Here is a 7,500-nt window from a genome sequence, read left to right on the forward strand (position 1 = left end):
CTGGAAGCCCTAAGTACCTGGGTGGAATCAGTTCCAGGATTTCATCCATGCGGGAAAAGTTGAAAATGTGTCCGAGACAGCGCCCCCTAGGCGGACACACGCTCCGGACAGAGCCCCTGTCGCTCAAGCCCTGGAAGCCCTAAGTACCTGGGTGGAATCAGTTCCAGGATTTCATTCATGCGGGAAAAGTTGAAAATGTGTCCGAGAAGGCGCCCCTTAGGCGGACACAGGTGTCTGCATGAGCCCCTGTCGCTCAGATGCTGGAAGATCAGTTTGAAAAAGGACCGGGGTAAAGAGGGGGGAAGCACCATATATGTGTCCGGGAAGGCGCCCCTCGGGCGGACACAGGTGTCTGCATGAGCCCCTGTCGCTCAGATGCTGGAAGATCAGTTTGAAAAAGGACCGGGGTAAAGAGGGGGGAAGCACCATATATGTGTCCGGGAAGGCGCCCCTCGGGCGGACACAGGTGTCTGCATGAGCCCCTGTCGCTCAGATGCTGGAAGATCAGTTTGAAAAAGGACCGGGGTAAAGAGGGGGGAAGCACCATATATGTGTCCGGGAAGGCGCCCCTCGGGCGGACACAGGTGTCTGCATGAGCCCCTGTCGCTCAGATGCTGGAAGATCAGTTTGAAAAAAGAACCAGAGGATAGAGGGGAAAAACACCATATTTGTGTCCGAAAATAGCTCACTTTGACTCGGACGCTTTCCCTGTGATTTCAGCCTGTCAGACATGGTGCACATAGTAACGAGATGGAGGTGTTTTGGTCGACCAGGTAAAAAACGAAAAATCGAGAGAAGGTAAAAAGTAGGTGAAAAATTAAGCCTCTCTCGTTAAGGTACTTAGAAAAAATCCCAAAAAAAAAATGAACTCCCATTGAAATGAATGGGGAAAAATTTTTTTCTCGTTTTTTTTCTAAGTACAACAACGAGAGAAGGTAAAAAATGGTTTTTTTTAGCCTCTCTCGTTAAGGTACTTAGAAAAAAACCCAGATTTTTTATTTTCTCGTTTTTTTTCTAAGTACAACAACGAGAGAAGGTAAAAACAGGTGCTTTTTAGCCTCTCTCGTTAAGGTACTTGGAAAAAATCCGAGACATGTTTGGTCTTCCCCACTGACAGTGCGCCTTTGCTGGGTAAGTTGTGGACGTGCCAGGCACCCCCGGGACACCGGTGGAACGCGGCCGGACTCGTGGTACTCCAACCCGGGCATAATTTTGGATATTTCCCGGTCCTTTTTTTCCCCACTTTCCCAACTTTTCTTCCCAATCACAGTGCGCCTTTGCTGGGTAAGTTGTGGACATGGCAGGCACCCCCGGGACACCGGTGGAACGCGGCCGGACTCGTGGTACTCCAACCCGGGCATAATATTGGATCAAATTCGGGACTTTTGCCCACTTTCCCAACTTTTCTTCCCAATCACAGTGCGCCTTTGCTGGGTAAGTTGTGGACATGCCAGGCACCCCCGGGACACCGGTGGAACGCGGCCGGACTCGTGGTACTCCAACCCGGGCATAATTTTGGATCAAATTCGGGACTTTTGCCCACTTTCCCAACTTTTCTTCCCAATCACAGTGCGCCTTTGCTGGGTAAGTTGTGGACATGCCAGGCACCCCCGGGACACCGGTGGAACGCGGCCGGACTCGTGGTACTCCAACCCGGGCATAATTTTGGATCAAATTCGGGACTTTTGCCCACTTTCCCAACTTTTCTTCCCAATCACAGTGCGCCTTTGCTGGGTGCGTCGTGGACATTGTAGGCACCCCGAGACACTGGTGGAACGCGGCGGGACTTGTGGGACTCGAACCTGGGTGTGATTTTGGACCAAATTCGGGACTTTTGCCCACTTTCCCAACTTTTCTTCCCAATCACAGTGCGCCTTTGCTGGGTAAGTTGTGGACATTGTAGGCACCCCGGCACTCTGATGGAACGCGGCGGGACTTGTGGGACTCGAACCTGGGTGTGATTTTGGACCAAATTCGGGACTTTTGCCCACTTTCCCAACTTTTCTTCCCAATCACAGTGCGCCTTTGCTGGGTGCGTTGTGGACATTGTAGGCACCCCGAGACACTGGTGGAACGCGGCGGGACTTGTGGGACTCGAACCTGGGTGTGATTTTGGACCAAATTCGGGACTTTTGCCCACTTTCCCAACTTTTCTTCCCAATCACAGTGCGCCTTTGCTGGGTGCGTTGTGGACATTGTAGGCGCCCCGGAACCCTGGTGGAACGCGGCGGGACTTGTGGGACTCGAACCTGGGTGTGATTTTGGACCAAATTCGGGACTTTTGCCCACTTTCCCAACTTTTCTTCCCAATCACAGTGCGCCTTTGCTGGGTAAGTTGTGGACATTGTAGGCACCCCGGAACCCTGGTGGAACGCGGCGGGACTTGTGGGACTCGAACCTGGGTGTGATTTTGGACCAAATTCGGGACTTTTGCCCACTTTCCCAACTTTTCTTCCCAATCACAGTGCGGCTTTGCTGGGTGCGTTGTGGACATTGTAGGCACCCCGAGACCCTGGTGGAACGCGGCGGGACTTGTGGGACTCGAACCTGGGTGTGATTTTGGACCAAATTCGGGACTTTTGCCCACTTTCCCAACTTTTCTTCCCAATCACAGTGCGCCTTTGCTGGGTGCGTCGTGGACATGTCAGGCACCCCGGAACCCTGGTGGAACGCGGCGGGACTTGTGGGACTCGAACCTGGGTGTGATTTTGGACCAAATTCGGGACTTTTGCCCACTTTCCCAACTTTTCTTCCCAATCACAGTGCGCCTTTGCTGGGTAAGTTGTGGACATTGTAGGCACCCCGGAACCCTGGTGGAACGCGGCGGGACTTGTGGGACTCGAACCTGGGTGTGATTTTGGACCAAATTCGGGACTTTTGCCCACTTTCCCAACTTTTCTTCCCAATCACAGTGCGCCTTTGCTGGGTGAGTTGTGGACATTGTAGGCACCCCGGAACCCTGGTGGAACGCGGCGGGACTTGTGGGACTCGAACCTGGGTGTGATTTTGGACCAAATTCGGGACTTTTGCCCACTTTCCCAACTTTTCTTCCCAATCACAGTGCGCCTTTGCTGGGTGCGTTGTGGACATTGTAGGCACCCCGGAACCCTGGTGGAACGCGGCGGGACTTGTGGGACTCGAACCTGGGTGTGATTTTGGGTGATTTTGGACCAAATTCGGGACTTTTGCCCACTTTCCCAACTTTTCTTCCCAATCACAGTGCGCCTTTGCTGGGTGCGTTGTGGACATTGTAGGCACCCCGGAACCCTGGTGGAACGCGGCGGGACTTGTGGGACTCGAACCTGGGTGTGATTTTGGACCAAATTCGGGACTTTTGCCCACTTTCCCAACTTTTCTTCCCAATCACAGTGCGCCTTTGCTGGGTAAGTTGTGGACATTGTAGGCACCCCGGAACCCTGGTGGAACGCGGCGGGACTTGTGGGACTCGAACCTGGGTGTGATTTTGGACCAAATTCGGGACTTTTGCCCACTTTCCCAACTTTTCTTCCCAATCACAGTGCGCCTTTGCTGGGTGCGTTGTGGACATTGTAGGCACCCCGGAACCCTGGTGGAACGCGGCGGGACTTGTGGGACTCGAACCTGGGTGTGATTTTGGACCAAATTCGGGACTTTTGCCCACTTTCCCAACTTTTCTTCCCAATCACAGTGCGCCTTTGCTGGGTGAGTTGTGGACATTGTAGGCACCCCGAGACACTGGTGGAACGCGGCGGGACTTGTGGGACTCGAACCTGGGTATAATTTTGGATAAAATTCGGGACTTTTGCCCACTTTCCCAACTTTTCTTCCCAATCACAGTGCGCCTTTGCTGGGTGCGTCGTGGACATGTCAGGCACCCCGGAACCCTGGTGGAACGCGGCGGGACTTGTGGGACTCGAACCTGGGTGTGATGCCTTTGCTGGGTGCGTTGTGGACATTGTAGGCACCCCGAGACACTGGTGGAACGCGGCGGGACTTGTGGGACTCGAACCTGGGTATAATTTTGGATAAAATTCGGGACTTTTGCCCACTTTCCCAACTTTTCTTCCCAATCACAGTGCGCCTTTGCTGGGTGCGTCGTGGACATGTCAGGCACCCCGGAACCCTGGTGGAACGCGGCGGGACTTGTGGGACTCGAACCTGGGTGTGATTTTGGATCATTTCGTGGCCTTTTGCTATGCATGCCTTCTCCCCGCTAGTTTGATGTGTGCTGCTGCAAAAGTTCCAAGAGGGCGTTTTTGCCCCCCTCCAAACCCCCTCTCTTTGTTTATAGTGCATATTTTCTGCTGGATCTACTCTCTATTTACTCCAAGGAAAAAAACTAGCCGGTCGCGGCAAATTTTTACAATCGGTCGCCAAACTACGGCACGAGGGCCGAACGCGGTACGCCGGCGTCCAAGATACGGCCCGGGGATTTTTTTGATTTTTTGGGCTTTTTTTGATTTTTTTGGACATGTTGGGCATCCCAGGACTCGGGTGCGACTGCAGGACGTGTGGGGCTCTAACCTGGGTGTGGTTTTTGGTCATTTTCCGGACTTTTGCCCACTTTTCCAACTTTTCTTCCCAATCACAGTGCGCCTTTGCTGGGTGCGTCGTGGACATGTCAGGCACCCCGGAACACTGGTGGAATGCGGCGGGACTTGTGGGACTCAAACCTGGGTATAATTATGGATCAAATTCGGGACTTTTGCCCACTTTCCCAACTTTTCTTCCCAATCATAGTGCGCCTTTGCTGGGTGCGTTTTGGGCATGTGGGGGGCACCTCGGACTCGGGTGGGACGCGGCGGGACTTGTGGCACTCGTACCTGTGTGTGATTTTTGATCATTTTGTGGACTTTTCCCCAGACACTCTCCACTTGTCTACCCCACTTCCCCTGTGACTTTGCTGGGGGGCGTTTCCCCGCTGTCCTTTGTAGTGTAAGGGTTACTTTTCTTTTTTTTCTGTCTGAAAATATGGCCCACGAAAGGCCTCACATTCCCCGGGAAGACCTGATGGACGCCCCGGCGTCACCGAAATACGGCAAACTGTCTGAAAATAGGGGCTCCAAGGGTTCCCCACTCTTTCTGGCCCACAAAAGGCCTCTCATTCCCCGGGAACACCTGTAGGACTCCCCGGCGTCAAGGAAATACGCCAAACCGTCTGAAAATAGAGGCCCAAAAGAACTGGAAATAATGTGTTTAATTTGGGGGGTGATGTCTATAATTATGGGGGTGCATTGGAGGCGGGAGTCCACTGGAGGGCTCCACACCGTCTGAATATAGGGCCCCAAAAGGCCTGGAATTAATGTATTTAATTTGGGGGGTGCATTTGCAGCGGGAGTCCACCGGAGGGCTCCATTTCCCCACTCTTTTGTTGACATATGGCCACAAAAGGCCTCTCATTCCCCGGGAAGACCTGATGGACGCCCCGGCGTCACCGAAATAAGCCAAACTGTCTGAAAATAGGGGCTCCAAGGGTTCCCCACTCTTTCTGGCCCACAAAAGGCCTCTCATTCCCCGGGAACACCTGTAGGACTCCCCGGCGTCAAGGAAATACGCCAAACCGTCTGAAAATAGGGGCCCAAAAGAACTGGAAATAATGTGTTTAATTTGGGGGGTGATGTCTATAATTATGGGGGTGCATTGGAGGCGGGAGTCCACTGGAGGGCTCCACACCGTCTGAATATAGGGCCCCAAAAGGCCTGGAATTAATGTATTTAATTTGGGGGGTGCATTTGCAGCGGGAGTCCACCGGAGGGCTCCATTTCCCCACTCTTTTGTTGACATATGGCCACAAAAGGCCTCTCATTCCCCGGGAAGACCTGATGGACGCCCCGGCGTCACCGAAATAAGCCAAACTGTCTGAAAATAGGGGCTCCAAGGGTCCCCCACTCTTTCTGGCCCACAAAAGGCCTCTCATTCCCCGGGAACACCAAAAGAACTGGAAATAATGTGTTTAATTCAGGGTGCATTTGCAGCGAGTGTCCACCAGAGGGCTCCAATTCCCCAGCTATAGTCCTGGTACTCTAAAATGATGGCACTTAGTCAAATTTCCGCCTTTTTTTGATGACTTCCAACTAGGAGAGGGACTAATTTTGAGTTCCGGACCCGGGTGGAGAACCATAGCAGGTCGGCCTTCTTAAAGGGAAATGCTCCTAGGCACTTAGTCAAATTTACGCCTTTTTTTTGGACTTCCAGCGAGGAGAGGGACTAATTTTGCTTTCCGCACCCGGGTGGAGAACCATAGCAGGTCAGCCTTCTTAAAGGGACATCCTCCTAGGCACTTAGTCAAATTTACGCCTTTTTTTTGGACTTCCAGCGAGGAGAGGGACTAATTTTGCTTTCCGTACCCGGGTGGAGAACCATAGCAGGTCAGCCTTCTTAAAGGGACATCCTCCTAGGCACTTAGTCAAATTTCCGCCTTTTTTTTGGACTTCCAGCGAGGAGAGGGACTAATTTTGCTTTCCGCACCCGGGTGGAGAACCATAGCAGGTCAGCCTTCTTAAAGGGACATCCTCCTAGGCACTTAGTCAAATTTACGCCTTTTTTTTGGACTTCCAGCGAGGAGAGGGACTAATTTTGCTTTCCGTACCCGGGTGGAGAACCATAGCAGGTCAGCCTTCTTAAAGGGACATCCTCCTAGGCACTTAGTCAAATTTCCGCCTTTTTTTTGGACTTCCAGCGAGGAGAGGGACTAATTTTGCTTTCCGCACCCGGGTGGAGAACCATAGCAGGTCAGCCTTCTTAAAGGGACATCCTCCTAGGCACTTAGTCAAATTTACGCCTTTTTTTTGGACTTCCAGCGAGGAGAGGGACTAATTTTGCTTTCCGTACCCGGGTGGAGAACCATAGCACGTCGGCCTTCTTAAAGGGAAATGCTCCTAGGCACTTAGTCAAATTCACGCCTTTTTTTTGGACTTCCAGCGAGGAGAGGGACAATTTGGCGTTCCTGACCCAGGTGGAGAACCATAGCAGGTCGGCCTTCTTAAAGGGAAATGCTCCTAGACACTTAGTCAAATTTACACCTTTTTTTTTTGGACTTCCAGCGAGGAGAGGGACAATTTTGCTTTCCTGACCCAGGTGGAGAACCATAGCACGTCGGCCTTCTTAAAGGGACATCCTCCTAGGCACTTAGTCAAATTCACGCCTTTTTTTTGGACTTCCAGCGAGGAGAGGGACTAATTTGGCGTTCTGTACCCAGGTGGAGAACCAAGGGACGTCGGCCTTCTTAAGGGGACATCCTCCTAGACACTTAGTCAAATTCACGCCTTTTTTTTGGGACTTCCAGCGAGGAGAGGGACTAATTTGGCGTTCCGTACCCAGGTGGAGAACCATAGCAGGTCGGCCTTCTTAAAGGGAAATGCTCCTAGACACTTAGTCAAATTTACACCTTTTTTTTTTGGACTTCCAGCGAGGAGAGGGACAATTTTGCTTTCCTGACCCAGGTGGAGAACCATAGCACGTCGGCCTTCTTAAAGGGACATCCTCCTAGGCACTTAGTCAAATTTACGCCTTTTTTTTGGA

Source organism: Nerophis lumbriciformis, unplaced genomic scaffold, assembly GCF_033978685.3.
Source record: "Nerophis lumbriciformis unplaced genomic scaffold, RoL_Nlum_v2.1 HiC_scaffold_64, whole genome shotgun sequence".
In the NCBI taxonomy this organism is placed as follows: domain Eukaryota; kingdom Metazoa; phylum Chordata; class Actinopteri; order Syngnathiformes; family Syngnathidae; genus Nerophis; species Nerophis lumbriciformis.